The 22,592-nt window shown below is 37.8% G+C and overlaps 1 non-coding gene across 1 annotated transcript; it reads left to right on the top strand.

The window, feature by feature from the left end:
* The first annotated feature begins 21,287 nt into the window (after positions 1-21,287).
* LOC145141759 (small nucleolar RNA R71) lies at positions 21,288-21,394 on the top strand. Its single transcript, XR_013722953.1, has one exon. It is a non-coding gene; the product is annotated as a small nucleolar RNA R71 (small nucleolar RNA).
* The last annotated feature ends 1,198 nt before the right edge of the window (positions 21,395-22,592 follow it).

Here is a 22,592-nt window from a genome sequence, read left to right on the forward strand (position 1 = left end):
GAGATTTAACCCTAATCGACTTTGGACTTCTCCCCTGCGATTTTACACAGTTTTGGAGGGTTCCAAACAGATTCAAACCTTCTCCAAACGCATTTCTGATCATCAATTTCCAAATCCGAGGCAAGAAATCATCAAGTTCATAATCAAGCAACATTTGAAGATCATTCAACCGGTGATTCTCATCAATTCTAGTAATTTTCAGAAACGATTACTTCTTCCCAAGGTTTATTTGTTCTATACTTTGATAATCATTAGGCTACATTTGTTTGATGATTCTAAGTTTGTTTATGAGTTCTATTATGCATTTCATTTATTTCATCCAAGTTAGTGTTTTTATGAACTCAATGGAAGGCTAAATCATTAGGGTTACTTCTGGGGATGTTTATGACTTTTGGATGAACACACTTGATTATTACTTGATTCTAGTTAATTTCAATTATTGTTTTATGCTTCATGTGATGATATTTGGTAATTATAATTGGAACTGGGTTGTATTAATTGTTTGATGTCATAATTAAAATAGTTTATTGTCAATTCATCATTTGTTCCAAGTTCAATTAGTTTAGCAATAAAGACAAGTGATTGAATCAACATATATTATTCCAACTTATGATATTGATCTTAATATGGTAATAGGTAGTTGTAAGACACTTCATTGCTAGTTCACTAATTGTTCCTAATCTGTTTAGACATAAAGGAGTAAGACAACTAGTTAAATAAACATCTAGTGTGCCCAAAACTATGTGTTACAAGCTAATAAACCCCAATTGCATCTAAGTAATTGAATTAGGATTCTAGGGAAGAAAGTGTGTGAATCTAAACTGTCCATAACTGAACCGGGAGTACTCTAGTTTTCTCGTTGAGATTTTCGTTTTAATTAATAAATTTCCATGCTTTTTGTTTGATCTTTGCTTTAATCTTTTTTCGTGACAATTGCTAGTAGTTTTTCGTCAACTATTTTAACACAAAGTTTGACCACAACCTCATCGTGGATTCGACCCTTACTTACCCTAGCTATCTAGTGTGTGTGTGTGTGAGGTTTATTTTTGACCGAGATAACGACCTCGATCAAAATTTGGCGCCGTTGCCGGGGAGATTGTGCGCTTGAATTATTGTGTTAAAGTAGTCCTTATATTTTTATTTTATTTTATTTTGTTTTATTTTTAGTTTAGAATCTTCACTCTTTTACTGTTTTTTTGTGTAGGGACAGTGGTGAGTGAAAAAATATACTTACATGAATCCGGACATGTAGTGGAAGAGAGAAAATTCAGACCAATATCAATATTATAATGATCTCTACTATGAGTCTTATAATTATGATACATGTGATGATCCATATGACGATGATTGTTGGTGGACCGACGATTCAACTCAAAGCCAACACCATGAATCACCTTGTTTTCTGGAGGACCAAGAATCAGATGAATCTTCATTCGGAAAGAAGTTGGATCAAATGTTGGACATGTTGAATGAAACATTCAACATGGAGGAAGATAACTTCAAATCAATTTTGGCGATTGAAGATCAACTAAAACAAATAACGGAGCAGCTAAAGCAACAATCACCGGGTAAACCTTCAGACACTACTCAAGTAAATGAGGTTAGTTTTCTATGCAATGATAACATTGTGCATAATCCTACACCACCCGAACTTGAGGTTGTGGTGGAGGATGATGTACCTTTAAATGATAATGATACCCAAAGGATGTTTGATATCAAAGAAGTTGTAATTGAATTGGAAAAGTCTAATGAAGAGTTTCATGAGTTAGAAGCGTCCAAAGTTGGGGAGAGGTTTGTGGAGGCTAATACCACACCCTACCCAACAACTTTTAAAAAAACCGACCCACAACTTCTTCTGATGGATTCTAAAATATTGGCCAAATACAAACCACAAAGTATAATCATTGATCGTCCTTTTTTGAAAACTATATATGCTCATATTAGTTGCCATGAAGGTGCGATAAATGTGACATGTGGAAACCATAAAGTAATATTTCTTTTGTTTGGACCTACTAATGATCCTACAACCAGTGGTGACCTGTTTGTCATCAATACTATTCATGATTATGTCTATGAGCATACCGCAAATATGCTCTATGGCACCACCCACAATTTGGAGAAAGTTTTATCATGTAACAGGTCAAAAGCACTAGATGATTGTGTGAGTCAAAACAAGAAAAGAAGATTAGGGAATAAGAAGCATGATTACACACACTCTCAAAAATCAAAAATGAAAGTGTTACATGATATCAAGTATCGATTAAAGAAGTTTACTAGATGGAAAGATGCATGGTTCTTCAAAACAAGGTTTAAGCATCATCGTGGAAGGATTAAACACAAATTAGTTGATTTACACAAGGCCAAAAAAGGCTTGCCACATGATCTAGTTCCTCCAAGTAAGGTGAGCGACCTCATGGTTGGCTTTCACAAAAGTCAACTAACATATGATCCTCCATAGACATCGCTCGAGGTAACCGGTCCCGCTAATGACATTAAACTTGGCAATTTTGGAACTTTGTGGGTGTATTCAATGTAAACCCTCACGAGACTTCACTCGTCCATTAGGGGTAACCTAGGGGTTTAAAAGGCTTGTTGCACGTGCCAAGTGCAATCGTGGACCCCGGTGAAATTGAGGGCTAGTTAGTGTAGTTTATTTTTATTTGATTTGATTTGTGTGCTTGTAGTTGTTTTTTTTTATTATTTTAGGAATTTATCTTTTGATGCTTCGGGGACAATGCAAGACTTAAAGTTGGGGAGGGGGTGTACACAAGAAAAAGACGGAGGATTGAAGAAAAAGTGGTTTAAAAAAATCATAATTATTCAATGTTTATTCGGGCATAACGAAACATTATGAAAATGCCTCAAGTTAGTGAAGTTTTTCAAGAATCAAAACCGCCTCTACCACCGGTACCATCAGGTGTGTCGTCCTCCATATTTTTAATTTCTTTTACATTAACTTTGATGATTTTTTTGGATAATCAACTTAGGATGAATGCACTGCTATACTAAACTCATTATTATTCTCTCTTGGGTTGGCCAACATGAAATCTGTGATGAGCTAGTAGCTTCTCTATATCTTGAATGTAACTCGTCAAGATGGAAAATGATAGGAGTTTCGTACAACGAGTCATAATATCTATTTAATATTGATTTTCTGGGTTGCTCAGCCGGTTTTGGAAATATTTATATTTATTTAAAAAATTGTTATGTGAAATACCCAAGTGTTTGAAAAATGAAGGTTTTTAGCTCGAGCCTACGATCTTTCAATTGAGGACCCAACCGAACAATATGTGTCATCACGCTCTGAGTACTTGTTCATACTTACTCCTGCGCCTTTGGGGTTGGGAGGGGACTATTATTGTTTTCACACAACCAAAAAGCATCAGAAGACATTGAAGAACTTGCAAGTAAATATATTCAAACTCAAGTCAAATACAAAGATGATCAAATCAGATGAAGCCATCAAAGACCTTGAAGAATGCACAATCAAGATAAATATGAAGAAAAGTTCAAGTTGAAGACATTGTTTGAAACAATATGTGACCCCTCGATAGCGGGAGTGTATGGGTTGGTCCATTAAATGTTACAGACCGCGCTAACTATGTTAGTGAACCTTGAAAACGGGACTTTGGCAATAAGTTCAACTGATTACTCATGAGATTGATTATTGGAAAGGGTTCAAAAAATGGAGGATTTCAAACAACAAAGTAAAATAAGCATAACAATTGTTTTGAGTTTAAAAGTCCGGATAAGAAACTAATAATCCCCAAAATCAATATATTGTGCTATCAAAAATATTGTGATAAAATGTACGGAATTCGTGATTCCATTGAGTTTTTCCTAGGATGAGAGAGTAAGAATACACTAATTATTTCAGGCCAATCTTGGGACGAGTTTGGAATAAAGTTGGGGAGGTTTGATAAGTGTATTTTATGAATGTATTAAATTGTTATAAATCTGTTGAATTGATGTATAATTGCCCAAGAATGTCACTACTTTCATGAGTTGTTGAACTTCATATGCAGGTCAATATATAGTGCTAAAGTGGGCGGAACCTGCAAGAAAAACGAGCAAAATGAAGCTAACAAGCGTGGGAGACGAATTGCTAAAAGAATGAAGAAAAATGGTGCTGAGAAATTTGACCACTCTTCAATGTTTTGATCATATCTCAAGATCTAGAGCTCCGATTGACATGAATGAAGAAGTTCTGGAAACTAGACAAAATTTCCTACAACTTTCATGTTTTGCATTTTTACTGATTCTACCGTTTTCATCACCAAAAAGGGGCAACAAAGATGAGAGACGTCCTAGAACGCGTCTAAGACGCCCCCTAGGACGCCTACCCGTTTTAGGCCATTTTCAAGTGCATATCAAGGACGGCAGAAGACATATAAAACGTCCTGAAGGATGCCCGGACGTCCTATATGACGTCTAAGACGCCTACTAGGACGCCGACGCGGAAACAGCTCCGAAAATCAGTTTTTCAGCACCTATTTAAAGGAGATTTAACCCTAATCGACTTTGGACTTCTCCCCTGCGATTTTACACAGTTTTGGAGGGTTCCAAACAGATTCAAACCTTCTCCAAACGCATTTCTGATCATCAATTTCCAAATCCGAGGCAAGAAATCATCAAGTTCATAATCAAGCAACATTTGAAGATCATTCAACCGGTGATTCTCATCAATTCTAGTAATTTTCAGAAACGATTACTTCTTCCCAAGGTTTATTTGTTCTATACTTTGATAATCATTAGGCTACATTTGTTTGATGATTCTAAGTTTGTTTATGAGTTCTATTATGCATTTCATTTATTTCATCCAAGTTAGTGTTTTTATGAACTCAATGGAAGGCTAAATCATTAGGGTTACTTCCAGGGATGTTTATGACTTTTGGATGAACACACTTGATTATTACTTGATTCTAGTTAATTTCAATTATTGTTTTATGCTTCATGTGATGATATTTGGTAATTATAATTGGAACTGGGTTGTATTAATTGTTTGATGTCATAATTAAAATAGTTTATTGTCAATTCATCATTTGTTCCAAGTTCAATTAGTTTAGCAATAAAGACAAGTGATTGAATCAACATATATTATTCCAACTTATGATATTGATCTTAATATGGTAATAGGTAGTTGTAAGACACTTCATTGCTAGTTCACTAATTGTTCCTAATCTGTTTAGACATAAAGGAGTAAGACAACTAGTTAAATAAACATCTAGTGTGCCCAAAACTATGTGTTACAAGCTAATAAACCCCAATTGCATCTAAGTAATTGAATTAGGATTCTAGGGAAGAAAGTGTGTGAATCTAAACTGTCCATAACTGAACCGGGAGTACTCTAGTTTTCTCGTTGAGATTTTCGTTTTAATTAATAAATTTCCATGCTTTTTGTTTGATCTTTGCTTTAATCTTTTTTCGTGACAATTGCTAGTAGTTTTTCGTCAACTATTTTAACACAAAGTTTGACCACAACCTCCTCGTGGATTCGACCCTTACTTACCCTAGCTATCTAGTGTGTGTGTGTGAGGTTTATTTTTGACCGAGACAACGACCTCGATCAAAATTTGGCGCCGTTGCCAGGGAGATTGTGCGCTTGAATTATTGTGTTAAAGTAGTCCTTATATTTTTATTTTATTTTATTTTGTTTTATTTTTAGTTTAGAATCTTCACTCTTTTACTGTTTTTTTGTGTAGGGACAGTGGTGAGTGAAAAAATATACTTACATGAATCCGGACATGTAGTGGAAGAGAGAAAATTCAGACCAATATCAATATTATAATGATCTCTACTATGAGTCTTATAATTATGATACATGTGATGATCCATATGACGATGATTGTTGGTGGACCGACGATTCAACTCAAAGCCAACACCATGAATCACCTTGTTTTCTGGAGGACCAAGAATCAGATGAATCTTCATTCGGAAAGAAGTTGGATCAAATGTTGGACATGTTGAATGAAACATTCAACATGGAGGAAGATAACTTCAAATCAATTTTGGCGATTGAAGATCAACTAAAACAAATAACGGAGCAGCTAAAGCAACAATCACCGGGTAAACCTTCAGACACTACTCAAGTAAATGAGGTTAGTTTTCTATGCAATGATAACATTGTGCATAATCCTACACCACCCGAACTTGAGGTTGTGGTGGAGGATGATGTACCTTTAAATGATAATGATATCCAAAGGATGTTTGATATCAAAGAAGTTGTAATTGAATTGGAAAAGTCTAATGAAGAGTTTCATGAGTTAGAAGCGTCCAAAGTTGGGGAGGGGTTTGTGGAGGCTAATACCACACCCTACCCAACAACTTTTAAAAAAACCGACCACAACTTCTTCTGATGGATTCTAAAATATTGGCCAAATACAAACCACAAAGTATAATCATTGATCGTCCTTTTTTGAAAACTATATATGCTCATACTAGTTGCCATGAAGGTGCGATAAATGTGACATGTGGAAACCATAAAATAATATTTCTTTTGTTTGGACCTACTAATGATCCTACAACCAGTGGTGACCTGTTTGTCATCAATACTATTCATGATTATGTCTATGAGCATACCGCAGATATGCTCTATGGCACCACCCATAATTTGGAGAAAGTTTTATCATGTAACAGGTCAAAAGCACTAGATGATTGCGTGAGTCAAAACAAGAAAAGAAGATTAGGGAATAAGAAGCATGATTACACACACTCTCAAAAATCAAAAATGAAAGTGTTACATGATATCAAGTATCGATTAAAGAAGTTTACTAGATGGAAAGATGCATGGTTCTTCAAAACAAGGTTTAAGCATCATCGTGGAAGGATTAAACACAAATTAGTTGATTTACACAAGGCCAAAAAAGGCTTGCCACATGATCTAGTTCCTCCAAGTAAGGTGAGCGACCTCATGGTTGGCTTTGACAAAAGTCAACTAACATATGATCCTCCATAGACATCGCTCGAGGTAACCGGTCCCGCTAATGACATTAAACTTGGCAATTTTGGAACTTTGTGGGTGTGTTCAATGTAAACCCTCACGAGACTTCACTCGTCCATTAGGGGTAACCTAGGGGTTTAAAAGGCTTGTTGCACGTGCCAAGTGCAATCGTGGACCCCGGCGAAATTGAGGGCTAGTTAGTGTAGTTTATTTTTATTTGATTTGATTTGTGTGCTTGTAGTTGTTTTTTTTATTATTTTAGGAATTTATCTTTTGATGCATCGAGGACAATGCAAGACTTAAAGTTGGGGAGGGGGTGTACACAAGAAAAAGACGGAGGATTGAAGAAAAAGTGGTTTAAAAAAATCATAATTATTCAATGTTTATTCGGGCATAACGAAACATTATGAAAATGCCTCAAGTTAGTGAAGTTTTTCAAGAATCAAAACCGCCTCTACCACCGGTACCATCAGGTGTGTCGTCCTCCATATTTTTAATTTCTTTTACATTAACTTTGATGATTTTTTTGGATAATCAACTTAGGATGAATGTACTGCTATACTAAACTCATTATTATTCTCTCTTGGGTTGGCCACCATGAAATCTGTGATGAGCTAGTAGCTTCTCTATATCTTGAATGTAACTCATCAAGATGGAAAATGATAGGAGTTTCGTACAACGAGTCATAATATCTATTTAATATTGATTTTCTGGGTTGCTTAGCCGGTTTGGAAATATTTATATTTATTTAAAAAATTGTTATGTGAAATACCCAAGTGTTTGAAAAATGAAGGTTTTTGGCTCGAGCCTACGATCTTTCAATTGAGGACCCAAGCGAACAATATGTGTCATCACACTCTGAGTACTTGGTCATACTTACTCCTGCGCCTTTGGGGTTGGGAGAGGACTATTATTGTTTTCACACAACCAAAAAGCATCAGAAGACATTGAAGAACTTCCAAGTAAATATATTCAAACTCAAGTCAAATACAAAGATGATCAAATCAGATGAAGCCATCAAAGACCTTGAAGAATGCACAATCAAGATAAATATGAAGAAAAGTTCAAGTTGAAGACATTGTTTGAAACAATATGTGACCCCTCGATAGCGGGAGTGTATGGGTTGGTCCATTAAATGTTACAGACCGCGCTAACTATGTTAGTGAACCTTGAAAACGGGACTTTGGCAATAAGTTCAACTGATTACTCATGAGATTGATTATTGGAAAGGGTTCAAAAAGTGGAGGATTTCAAACAACAAAGTAAAATAAGCATAACAATTGTTTTGAGTTTAAAAGTCCGGATAAGAAACTAATAATCCCCAAAATCAATATATTGTGCTATCAAAAATATTGTGATAAAATGTACGGAATTCGTGATTCCATTGAGTTTTTCTTAGGATGAGAGAGTAAGAATACACTAATTATTTCAGGCCAATCTTGGGACGAGTTTGGAATAAAGTTGGGGAGGTTTGATAAGTGTATTTTATGAATGTATTAAATTGTTATAAATCTGTTGAATTGATGTATAATTGCCCAAGAATGTCACTACTTTGATGAGTTGTTGAACTTCATATGCAGGTCAATATATAGTGCTAAAATGGGCGGAACCTGCAAGAAAAACGAGTAAAATGAAGCTAACAAGCGTGGGAGACGAATTGCTAAAAGAATGAAGAAAAATGGTGTTGAGAAATTTGACCACTCTTCAATGTTTTGATCATATCTCAAGATCTAGAGCTCCGATTGACATGAATGAAGAAGTTCTGGAAACTAGACAAAATTTCCTACAACTTTCATGTTTTGCATTTTTACTGATTCTACCGTTTTCATCACCAAAAAGGGGCAACAAAGATGAGAGACGTCCTAGAACGCGTCTAAGACGCCCCCTAGGACGCCTACCCGTTTTAGGCCATTTTCAAGTGCATATCAAGGACGGCAGAAGACATATAAAATGTCCTGAAGGATGCCCGGACATCCTATATGACGTCTAAGACGCCTACTAGGACGCCGACGCGGAAACAGCTCCGAAAATCAGTTTTTCAGCACCTATTTAAAGGAGATTTAACCCTAATCGACTTTGGACTTCTCCCCTGTGATTTTACATAGTTTTGCAGGGTTCCAAACACATTCAAACCTTCTCCAAACGCGTTTCTGATCGTCAATTTCCGAATCCGAGGCAAGAAATCATCAAGTTCATAATCAAGCAACATTTGAAGATCATTCAACCGGTGATTCTCATCAATTCTAGTAATTTTCAGAAACGATTACTTCTTCCCAAGGTTTATTTGTTCTATACTTTGATAATCATTAGGCTACATTTGTTTGATGATTCTAAGTTTGTTTATGAGTTCTATTATGCATTTCATTTATTTCATCCAAGTTAGTGTTTTTATGAACTCAATGGAAGGCTAAATCATTAGGGTTACTTCCGGGGATGTTTATGACTTTTGAATGAACACACTTGATTATTACTTGATTCTAGTTAATTTCAATTATTGTTTTATGCTTCATGTGATGATATTTGGTAATGATAATTGAAACTGGGTTGTATTAATTGTTTGATGTCATAATTAAAATAGTTTATTGTCAATTCATCATTTGTTCCAAGTTCAATTAGTTTAGGAATAAAGACAAGTGATTGAATCAACATATATTATTCCAACTTATGATATTGATCTTAATATGGTAATAGGTAGTTGTAAGACACTTCATTGCTAGTTCACTAATTGTTCCTAATCTGTTTAGACATAAAGGAGTAAGACAACTAGTTAAATGAACATCTAGTGTGCCCAAAACTATGTGTTACAAGTTAATAAACCCCAATTGCATATAAGTAATTGAATTAGGATTCTAGGGAAGAAAGTGTGAGAATCTAAACTGTCCATAACTGAACCGGGAGTACTCTAGTTTTCTCGTTGAGATTTTCGTTTTAATTAATAAATTTCCATGCTTTTTGTTTGATCTTTGCTTTAATCTTTTTTCGTGACAATTGCTAGTAGTTTTTCGTTAACTATTTTAACACAAAGTTTGACCATTACCTCCTCGTGGATTCGACCCTTACTTACCCTAGCTATCTAGTGTGTGTCTGTGTGTGAGGTTTATTTTTGACCGAGACAACGACCTCGATCAAAATTTGGCGCCGTTGCCGGGGAGATTGTACGCTTGAATTATTGTGTTAAAGTAGTCCTTATATTTTTATTTTATTTTATTTTGTTTTATTTTTAGTTTAGAATCTTCACTCTTTTACTGTTTTTTTGTGTAGGGATACGAGAAGCTTCACTCTTTTACAGTACCTCTCCCACGCCTCATAAAGGGACTCTCCGGGTTGTTGTTCAAAGTTGGCTATAGCTTTCTTCAACTTGGCAATTTTAGAAGGTGGGCAAAACTGGTCAATGAATTCTTCTTTCATCTTGGCCCATGTAGTGATGGATCCGGGAGGGAGTGACTTGAGCCAATCTTTTGCAGCACCCTTGAATGTAACTGGAAGCATACGAAGTAGTTGGGTTTCACGGGGCACATTTGGAACATTAAAGTAATCAGCTACATCATTGACTTCATCCAAGTGTTTGTAAGCATCTTCGTGGTCTTTTCCGTAAAAGGGGATCTCCTTGAGTTGAGCAAGTATGTGACCCTTGAGCTCAAAAGTGGCAGTCGCGGGAATTGCGGGTTGCACAAGTCCCGGGCCGGTGTCATCTCGTATCCTCTTCTTCCATTCCCCCATGGGAACTTCATCAATGTTCGCCATGGTGTTGTCAAAATCACCTTCTATATCGCTACCTTCTCCGAATTCGCTTTCTTCCCCTTCGGACTCGTTCACGGTGTCTTCCTTAATTGGGTCTTCGTTTGCCAAGGAAGAAGTGCTGGATGCTCCTGATTTGCTGCTCTTCTTCTTGCTGAAAACGGACTTGAGATTCTTCAAAGGTGAGTTCTTTGAAGAAGCGGATTCCCCAACGGCTTTTCCTTTGTTCTTCCTTAAAGCGGACTCCGGGTCTTCAAGTGGAGGAACCAAAGACGTATTGGATCCACGGGTCATGTAACAACTGCAACCAAAGTAAGAAAAACGCGTAAAAAGAACAAAAAGTAAATAAATAAAAAAAATGCAAAACTGCGATGGACTCGGCGATTAGCTTCGAATGCACTCGGCAAGTTCAAGGCAGAAACAGAAAAAAAAATCTAATTAAAAATTCTGAAACAGAAAACTATTAAAACTAAACCTAATAACTAAATTACTTAAAAATAACTTTGTGCAAGATAAATCTCACACAAAGGATCGATAAAACTAGAAATTAGTTCTAATTTTTGAACCGTTCCCCTGCAACGGCGCCAAAAACTTGATGTGTGTAAAATGCACTGGTTTTATTCCTACTCTAAAAATATAGATTTAGCACACAAAGGCAGTGAACCTGTCTTTTAGTGGTATAGTTGAATAAGTAGGGTGTCGAACTCAGGGAACGGAAATTGAACTAATAACTAATTTTAACTAAACAAGTAATAAAAGTAAAGGGTTTTCTCTAGTTTTACAAGACTAGAAACTTAAACACACCACTTAACATGTAATTAACTAATCAACTAAAGCAAGTAAAAATTTACCAAATTTAATAAAAGGGTTTCTGTTTAGGTCCAACCAATTCACTCCTATGGTTAATTTTATGATAAAGTAATGAATTAATTGTTATTGGTTACCAACTATAGTGATTAGATTCGCATTCGCTATTACCAACCCTTAGAAAATTAATCAATTCAAGCAGTGATCAAGTGTTTAAACTAATTAACTTCCTAGTTCAATTATTTGGATTAAATAAGATTTGTAATTGGTTAATCAAATTAGTAATTCAACTAACCTCTTGTTTGTTGGTTTCTCAAACAAGCTCACACATTAATTTACCCATTCTCTAATTAATCCTAGTTTCATATTCACTAATCCTAGGCATATAGTAAAGTGTTCACTTAAATCATATGAGGTTAACAATTAAGAGATGTTGATGCAGCCTAATTGTCTTCCTATTAACAGAAAATAGTTATGGTTAATGCATAAGGGTCTTTAACAAACTTAATTTAATAAAATCACCAATAATCAATCAATCAAAGTATGAATCAAACCATAGGAGTAATTTGGTCTTTCCTAAACAGAAACAACGAAAATTCAGCTCATGATTACAGTAAAGGAAAAGCTAAGAACGAATTTAGTTGATCCAAACATGATTCACTTCTAAGAATAAGTGGAAAATTTAACCTAATTCGCCTTGAGTCTTCTAAAGATCAAAGATTAGGGTTCTTCAAGTCTCCAAGGTTTTCCTCAGTCGCAAGTTATTCTCCAGAGAAGCCAAAAAAAGTCCCCTATTCGGAATAAGATCCTTTATTTATACTTATCTCAAAACAGGGGCAATTCGGCGAGTAGGTATCCAACTCCCCGAGGACCTTTGAGAAATCCGTGTACGGTAAGGATTCTGGATATTACTTCGCGAACATTCTTCGGAACTCGCCGAGTAGCTTCGTGGACTCGCCGAGTAGCTCCAGCTTTTCTCTTCTTTCTTCATTCTCCAGCTTCTGATTGCTTCTCCTTCTTCCTTTTTGCTTCCAAGCATGTCTTCTGGACTGAAAATATAATTTAGACATTATTAAGTACCTTTTGTCCATATTATGAAAATAATTAGCTAATAATTGATAAAAATCTATACTAAACGTATGGTTAATTATGCACATATCAAAATACCCCACACTTGACTTTTGCTTGCCCCCAAGCCAAACCGAATTTTAGCACACTAGAATTACATAAGACAATTCCAATTGAACCCAACCATTATGCCAAGACCGCAACGCATGCATTTGTGTCTAATTTTTTCCTAAAGACCCCCCAATACTATAAATACTCACAATCCTCATAAACATTCGCCCACTTATTCCGAACAATGCTCATTTTATGCATCCCTCCAAATCCATCCGCAGAAAACTTCCTAACCTCAAGGTATTTTTTGTTGAGCAACCCAAGCATACATAATCTAGAAAATTACAATTTATGATACCACTATGGAGCTCTTTGGAATTCTTCACTTCTTTGTCAATTTGATCTTTATTTCTTTGAATTAACCACCTTCTTTGATTCGATTTTTGGTATCTTCAACTTTTTGAACTTTCGGAATTTTGATCTTTTGATCTTCACACTTTAGCTTTGATGCTCCAAAAATTCTTCAAACTTTTTCTTGTAATTCTCTCTTTTTTTTACATGTATCTCACTTTTTTTTTCTTTCACTCAAATCCTACATGCTTAAGCAGGGGCGCTCAACTTCAACCTTTATTGGTTAAGATACAAGCCATCCTGGATACATTTCAAGTACACGATGCTAAACATATTGCATCCCTCAAACTAAGCGAGGTTGTGTTTTTGTCCCATGATTTCACTAGAATAAGGAGGCCACAAATGCACTAGAACGTATATAGGCTCAACTAAACATTTGAGGCTTCATGCAATCATCAACATAATTCTAACATGGAATCCTAATTACTTTTACCAAAATTTCCTAATTAAACCCTAGCAATTTTTTATGCAATATTTTTGAAAAAAAAATAAACCCTAAATTAGGATTCTAAGTTGACTAAAATGTAACCAACCCCCTACCCCACACTTAATTTATGCAATATCCCCATTGCATGTTATGCATAAAAAGGAGAAATATAAAATATAGAGGGAATTGGAACAAACTCCCCTGGGATAGCAGTGGCGAGGCTGATCATCTTCAATTAAGCTTCTACTTCGAATGTCTTTAGACATGGGAACAGCTCATCCATGCCTTGGGTGTCATGTCGCGTGTGGTAAACATCTAAATAACTCCAAATGCTTAGGAAAAAGCTCTCAGAAATCTTCCAGGAATGAATCTTCACGAAATTATGGACAAAAGCTGCAGTGAATGTGCCCAAAACAGATTTCGAGAGTGAAACGTTGAGGGACTCGGCGAGTCAAACGTGAACTCGGCGAGTAAATCGGCCCCCAGCAGAAAATCGTGGATTTGCACATGAACTCGGTGAGTACCGTAGATGCACTCGGCGAGTAAACGCTGAGTCGAAAATAAATGTTTATGCTGTCTATCCTTGGCTGAGGTGCTGAAACAGGACACTTCAGTGACTCTTCTTTTATTTTCTTCAGTAATAACGTATTTGGTCACTCTTATTCCTAACGGACTCAACCTTAAATGTAACATTTCACATTCTCATCTAAACCAACCCTCTCTTTAGCCTTGACCAATGAGACTCCTAAATGCATCCTAATCTTCAAACCTGAAAAACAAATAACAACAAGTGAAAGCAAACAAACAAAGTCCTAATAAAAATCCGAGTACATCAAAGTTCAACATCAAACAAAATAAAACACATCCAAATAAAAACAAATTTCATGCTTCTTCTTCCATGTCCGCCCCTCCTGCTCCACTTCCACTTGCTTGGTTGTTTCCCCTTTGCAAACGCTCCTCCCAACTCATGATGTATGGATATCCGGGCCCGGGCCTTGGAGCAATGTTCATTTGTTGAAAGAGATAAGTGAATGACTCCTTATTATAGTTAACACCTCGGCCAATATCATCCAAATACCTCTTATACTCCACATTATTCCACCCCTCATTCTCGTCTTCCACCGGGATAACCGGTGGATCTTCTCGGACCCGTTTGCTCCTTTGCCTAACTCTTCTTCCTGGCTCCCTGGGAACAATCACCTCATCTGCAAGTGGGATTGCAAATGAATCCCCAAACTTTTCCACAATCCTCGCCCTCCGGAATAATGTAATGCTAAATAGAGGAGGAGAAATCACTGTTAATGCCCTTGCCACTTGCGTATCCAAAATCCCATACGATCTTGCTAGTCTTGTAACAAACATACCCCCATTAATTTTGGAGTTAATCTTCTCCTTCACCGCTCCCTCCGAAAGATATTTTGGCAAACAATAAGGCAAGTTGCAAAAAAACTTCCGGGGTGATTATGCTCCACAAATAGAAAATATCGAGAGTAGGGACTTTGTCATCATCCTTCCTAATGTTGATGGTGCTAGCAATGAGGCGATGGATGAGACGATGGATCGGAGAACGGATATGGCCTTCCTGAGCAGAAGAGGGAATATAAACCCGATTTGCAATACTATTCCACCAAGTCGAGGCAACGACTCCCTCGGGAAGATCATTATGACATTGCTCCAAAAATGTTTCAAAGTCCTCTGTCATAATGACGTTTTGATCATAGAGACCTACCCTCCAAGCAAGTTCTGCTATGCTGCACTGGCGCAGCTCCCCTCCAAGACAAAAAGTGATAACATTTGGGTCATAATATTCACTACCACCCCGGAATGAGATAGTAGCAAAGAATTCCCAACACAGTTCTGCAAACACGGGTTCTTGTATTTTGAACAGCTGCAACCACCCATCACAGATTATTGTTGTTCCTCCCACTGCAAAAGATTTCACCAAATAAGGTGACAACTCCTCTTCCAACCCAGTTTTACCCAACCAATCCCAATCAACTGCATTGGGGAGGTGAATCTCTTTCTGTTTCAGCACCTCCAATCTGTTTTTCGCCCTAACTTGCGAAGATCTTGAAGTAATTTGTGGAAAGGCAAGCCATGGAATGTCTCCATAACTTCCTCCTCTAGAGCTCTGGCCTCTTCTGGACATGATTTCTGCAGAACAACATCAAGAAAACAACAGCAAACAAAACCCAGAAATTAAAATTAACCATAACAGGTTAATCATGTCATCTACTCGCCGAGTTCATGAACTACTCGGCGAGTAGGATGAACTGCGATCGCAGATTTCGATCGGTCCAAATTATATCCATCAAAACACAAATATTTGCACAGGGGTTTGTTGTTCTAAGTCCTTTAAGCATAAATCCACAAGAAATTTTGTCCAAATCTTCCTAATTCATCCTAAAATTGAAACCCTAGAATTGGAGTAACCCCCAAATCCGGATTTTAGCAAAATAGGAACTAAAGACTGTTAAAGTTGTGACCTCGAGCAAGAATACAAAGGAAAAATCATACCTTTTGCCTTGTAGATGAAGATTCAACAAGAAATCAAAGGAATGGCTTGAGAGAAAACTGAATGCTCGGCGAGTATGATTGGGAGGCGGTTGGTGAAAAGGAGTAGGCTAAAAAAAACCTTATTTACAGATTGTAAAAAAATCCGATTAAATGCTTGTACTCGTCGAGTAGGAACACCTACTCGCCGAGTAGAAACGCGTGTTCGCGATTTTTCGTGGATTTCAGAAAGTACTCGCCGAGTAAATTATGAACTCGGCGAGTTCATCATTCAGTTTGAAAAAAAACTCGATTTTTTTTTAAAGCCACCACCCCACACTTTGAGCATTGCTTGCCCTCAAGCAATCATTTTAAGCATAAATTCAAAAGAATATTGAAAAGAAAATAGATCCTAAAAGCGAAAAACAAAAAGAAAAATAAAGGGAAAAGAAATGCAAACTCTAAACTCGGTTTGCCTCCCGGAAGCGCTTCTTTTTAAGGAGTCGTTAGCTGGACTCCTTCCCGCTCTACGTTTCTGCCATGCCTTCCAGCAGCAGCCCTTCTTCAAGTTCTTCATTCCTTGGGATTCCTTCTTCATATTTTTTCACCCTATGTCCATTAACTTTGAAAGGAATGTCATCTCTTGATAATAACTCGATAGCTTCATGTGGAAAAACTTTTTTCACTATAAATGGACCATCCCATCGTGACTTTAGCTTGCCCGGAAAGAGTTTGAGCCTTGCATTAAAAAGTAACACTTTTTGCCCTTCGTGAAAGTCTTTATTACCCTTGATTCTTTTGTCATGCCAATTTTTGGTTTTTTCTTTATAAATCAAGGAACTAGTGTAAGCCTCATTTCTAAGTTTTTCAAGAGCATTCATTTGCAGCAACCGGTTGTTTCGAAGTTCAGCTACATCAAAATTGCACATTTTTAAAGCCCAAAAAGCTTTATGTTCTATTTCTACCGGTAAATGACATTGCTTCCCATAAACTAGCCTATATGGTGTAGTACCAATAGGTGTTTTGAAAGCTGTTCGGAAGGCCCAAAGTGCATCATCTAACTTATCCGACCATTCCTTTCGATTGCTACCCACCGATCTCTCCAAAATTCTTTTTAATGCTCTATTCGTCACTTCAGTTTGCCCACTAGTTTGTGGATGGTAAGATGTAGAGAATTTATGGGTTACCCCATATTTTCTTTAACACTTTTTCTAATTGATCATTAGCAAAATGAGTGCCCCGGTCACTAATGAGAGCTTTAGGAACTCCAAATCTTGAGAATAACTTCTTTAGAAAACGCACGACCACCCGATCATTGGTTGGTAAAGCTTGTGCCTCCGCCCATTTGGATACATAATCAACCGCCACCAAAATATATTTGTTTCCTTTTGACATTGGAAACGGTCCCATGAAATCGATCCCCCACACGTCGAACACTTCACACACTTGAATACTATGTTGTGGCATCTCGTTTCGGGATGATATGTTTCCCGCTCTTTTGCATGCATCACACTCTTTGACATATTGGGTAGCATCTTTAAAAATTGTGGGCCAATAAAACCCAATATCAAATATCTTCTTAGCCGTGTAATGTGCTCCATGATGTCCACCAGTGGGCCCGCTATGGCAATGCTCTAAAATTTCTCGGCTTTCCTTCCCAAATACACATCTCCTTATGATCCCATCCGCGCAGCTTCGGAAAAGATATGGCTCGTCCCAAAAGTAGTATTTTATTTCTGAAAAGAATTTCTTCTTTTGTTGGCGGGTAAAATCTTTTGGAATATACTTGGTAGCTAAGTAATTAGCTATATCTGCAAACCATGGTCCTCCCTCGTGGTCACTAAAATGTACTCGTCCGGAAAGTCATCTCCAATTTTATCTTCTTCCAATGCTTCCAAATGCGGGTTTTCTAATCTTGATAAGTGGTCGGCAGCTACATTCTCCATTCCCTTTTTATCGCGTATCTCGATATCGAATTCTTGTAGAAGTAGAACCCAACGTATCAATCTTGGCTTTGCATCCTGCTTGGCAAACAAGTACTTAATAGCAGAGTGGTCAGTAAAAACAGTGGTCTTAGATAAAATAAGATAAGGGCGGAATTTGTCAAAAGCATACACCACGGCTAGTAATTCTTTTTCAGTTGTGGTGTAATTTTCTTGTGCCGGATTCAAAGTCTTGCTTGCATAATAAATGGGTCGAAAGTGTTTATCAACCCTTTGGCCAAGTACAGCTCCTAATGCAAAGTCGCTCGCGTCACACATTATTTCAAAAGGTAGGTTCCAATTCGGGGCAATAATGATCGGGGCATTAGTTAATTTTTCTTTCAGAAATTCAAAGGCCTCTAGACACTCTTTAGTGAAATTAAATGGTGCATCTTTTAAAAGTAATTGTGTTAGAGGTCTAGTTATTTTAGAAAAATCTTTTATGAAATGGCGGTAAAAACCCGCGTGACCTAAAAAACTCCTAATGCCCTTTACATTAGTTGGTGGAGGTAATTTAGCAATTGTGTCTATTTTTGACCGATCCACCTCAATTCCCGCTTTGGATACCTTGTGACCCAAGACTATACCTTCTTTAACCATAAAGTGACATTTTTCCCAATTGAGGACTAAATCGGTTTTTTCACACCTTGCAAGCATTAAATCAAGGTTAGCAAGACAATCATGGAAGGAAGATCCAAAAACAGAAAAATCGTCCATAAATACTTCCATGAATTTTTCCACCATGTCATGGAATATAGCCATCATGCACCTTTGAAATGTCACAGGTGCATTGCATAACCCAAAGGGCATGCGGCGATAGGCAAAAGTCCCACTCGGGCAAGTGAAAGTAGTCTTTTCTTGGTCAATTGGGTCTATGGGTATTTGGAAGTAACCCGAAAATCCGTCTAAGAAACAATAGTAGCTATGGCCGGACAATCTTTCAAGCATTTGATCAATAAAAGGTAAAGGAAAATGGTCTTTATGAGTGGCATCGTTTAGCTTTCGATAATCGATGCACACTCGCCAACCGGTTACCGTTCGGGTCGGAATAAGCTCGTTCTTCTCGTTTGTTACGACCGTCATCCCGCCTTTCTTGGGCACCACTTAAACAGGACTAATCCATGGACTGTGGGAAATAGAATAAATGATCCCCGCATCTAAAAGCTTGACTACTTCCTTCTTGACCACTTCTTGCATGTTCGGGTTCAGTCTTCTTTGGTGTTGCACTACCGGCTTTGCTTCTTCTTCCAGGTTGATCTTGTGAGAGCAATAAGAGGGGCTTATTCCCTTGATATCGGTGATACTCCATGCAATGGCACTCTTTCTCTTTTTTAGGACATGAACTAATTCTTCTTTTTCAGATTTGGAGATGTCAGAAGCTATTATAACGGGTTTTTGTTGACCATCTTCAAGGAATGTGTACTCCAAGTGATCTGGAAGCGCCTTGAGCTCATTTTTTGTGTTCTGCATGCTGAACACGTCGAATCCAGTGAGGGGACTCGTCGAGTCCAGGGCAGAATTCGCGATATCTCGGGATTCTTCAAATGGACTCGGCGAGTAGGTCGTGTCTACTCGGCGAGTCGGCTGTTCAGTGGTCTTTATTAATTCATTATAATCAGCTTCTTCCAGCAGTCTCTCTATTTCTAGTAGGTCTTTTTCAGCATCAAGTTCTTCATCAAAGGCGATGGTGGACTTGTTTGGTTCTTCATTGTTCCATTCCTCCATTAATTCATCCAACATATCAATTGAAAATGTCGTGTCATCACTGTTCCTTGCATGCTTCATGGCTTGATCAACCCCGAAAGTGACTGATTCATCTCCTACCCGTAGATTAAGTTTTGAATCTCGCATGTCCACTATAGCGCTTGTGGTGTTAAGGAAAGGTCTTCCAAGGATGATCGGGACTTGAGGATCCGCTTCCATGTCCAAAATTATAAAATCCGCAGGGAACACTAACTTATCCACCTTTACCAAAAGATCTTCACAGATTCCTCGTGGGAATGTAACCGTTTTATTTGTTAAGTGGATTGCCATGCGAATGGGTCTTGGCTCGGGGAGATCTAACTTCTTGAAAAATGAATAAGGCATGAGGTTTACACTTGCCCCCGAATCAGCTAGTGCATATATGGTGGCCAAGTTTCCAAATTGACAAGGTAAGGTTAAACTTCCCGGATCTCCTTTCTTCTTTGGAAGTATGTTCAACATGGCAGCTGAACAGTTCTCGTTTAGGACCACCTTCTTCACTTCTTCCATCTTCCTTCTATTAGTTAGAAGCTCCTTTAGAAATTTGGCGTATTTTGGCATTTGGGCAACCGCTTCTATGAATGGTATGTTGATTTGAAGAGCCTTTATGTGTTCTAGAAACTTCTGGTAGTCTTCTTCATTCTTTTCTTGTCTAGCTCGGGCTGGATATGGCAGTGGAGGTTGATATGGCTTAACAGGAGTTTGATTTTTCTGATTAGGTGGCGGACTCGTCGAGTCCATATCATGGACTCGGCGAGTAGGGTCTGGGCTCAGCTGGTTCTGATCTTGATTCTGCCCTTCTGTCTCCTTCTCTTGCACCGGCTTCGGATCTTCGTTCTGAATAGGGGCCAGAGGAGTAATTATCTTCCCACTCCTAGTTGTGACAATGTTTATATGTGCGCCTTTTGGATTTTTTTCGGTGTTACTAGGAAGTTCTCCCGGTGCTCTTTGATTCATTTGTTGGGCAAGTTGCCCCAGCTGCTTCTCAATGTTGTGAATCGATGCTTGCTGATTCCTTAATATTGTTCTTGTATCTTGTATTGCAGCATCGTGGTCATTGTGTCTTTTTTCGGATGCAGCTACAAATTTAGTGAGCATTTCTTCTAGATTTGGTTTCTTTTCTTGTACCGGCTCCTCCTTTTGGTAAAAACCCCTTGCCTTTTGTCTAAATTTCTCATCCCTCGCTTTCTCGTACTCATCATAAGGAAGCCATTCTTTCTTAGGTTTTCGCTAATCGTCATCGCATCTATCACCACTAGAATAGCATACTTGCACTTTCTTATTCCCGTTCTCTTCCAAATCACAATCTCTAGTTAGATGAGGCCCATTGCAATTCTCGCATCCTACCCGAATAGCATGGATTGTTTGATCCATTTTATCCATCCTCCTATCCATGGTTTTCAACATTGCCATAAATGCCGACAAATCTTCAGAAGCTGCATAAGCCGATCCCTTGGTCATATCATTCCTTGGATTGTGGTATTCTCTAGAATGCTTAGATAATTCTTCATTTAGTTCTTTGATCACCGGGGGTGCCTTCTTTGTGAGGGGTCCTTGCGAGCCAAGGAGCTGTCGAGTTGTAACATTGACTCCATCATAGAAGATGGAGACTTCTTGTTGGCTATTAAGGTCATGGTGTGGGCAATTCCTTAATAGACTTTTGTACCTCTCCCACGCCTCATAAAGGGAATCTCCAGGTTGTTGTTCAAAGTTGGCTATAGCTTTCTTCAACTTGGGAATTTTAGAAGGTGGGCAAAACTGGTCAATGAATTCTTCTTTCATCTTGGCCCATGTAGTGATGGATCCGGGAGGGAGTGACTTGAGCCAATCTTTTGCAGCACCCTTGAATGTAACTGGAAGCATACGAAGCAGCTGGGTTTCACGGGGATTTGGAACATTAAAGTAATCAGCTACATCATTGACTTCATCCAAGTGTTTGTAAGCATCTTCGTGGTCTTTTCCGTAAAAGGGGATCTCCTTGAGTTGAGCAAGTATGTGACCCTTGAGCTCAAAAGTGGCAGTTGCGGGAATTGCGGGTTGCACAAGTCCCAGGCCGGTGTCATCTCGTATCCTCTTCTTCCATTCCCCCATGGGAACTTCATCAATGTTCGCCATGGTGTTGTCAAAGTCACCTTCTATATCACTACCTTCTCCGAATTCGCTTTCTTCCCCTTCGGACTCGTTCACGGTGTCTTCCTTAATTGGGTCTTCGTTTGCCAAGGAAGAAGTGTTGGATGCTCCTGATTTGCTGCTCTTCTTCTTGCTGAAAACGGACTTGAGATTCTTCAAAGGTGAGTTCTTTGAAGAAGCGGATTCCCCAACGGCTTTTCCTTTGTTCTTCCTTAAAGCGGACTCCGGGTCTTCAAGTGGAGGAACCAAAGACGTATTGGATCCACGGGTCATGTAACAACTGCAACCAAAGTAAGAAAAATGCGTAAAAAGAACAAAAAGTAAATAAATAAAAAAAATGCAAAACTGCGATGGACTCGGCGATTAGCTTCGAATGCACTCGGCGAGTTCAAGGCAGAAACAGAAAAAAAATCTAATTAAAAATTCTGAAACAGAAAACTATTAAAACTAAACCTAATAACTAAATTACTTAAAAATAACTTTGTGCAAGATAAATCTCACACAAAGGATCGATAAAACTAGAAATTAGTGCTAATTTTTGAACCGTTCCCCGACAACGGCTCCAAAAACTTGATGTGTGTAAAATGCACTTGTTTTATTCCTACTCTAAAAATATAGATTTAGCACACAAAGGCAGTGAACCTGTCTTTTAGTGGTATAGTTGAATAAGTAGGGTGTCGAACTCAGGGAACGGAAATTGAACTAATAACTAATTTTAACTAAACAAGTAATAAAAGTAAAGGGTTTTCTCTAGTTTTACAAGACTAGAAACTTAAACACACCACCTAACACGTAATTAACT

Source organism: Lactuca virosa, chromosome 9, assembly GCF_052849685.1.
Source record: "Lactuca virosa cultivar CGN04683 chromosome 9, Lactuca_virosa_CGN04683_v6, whole genome shotgun sequence".
In the NCBI taxonomy this organism is placed as follows: domain Eukaryota; kingdom Viridiplantae; phylum Streptophyta; class Magnoliopsida; order Asterales; family Asteraceae; genus Lactuca; species Lactuca virosa.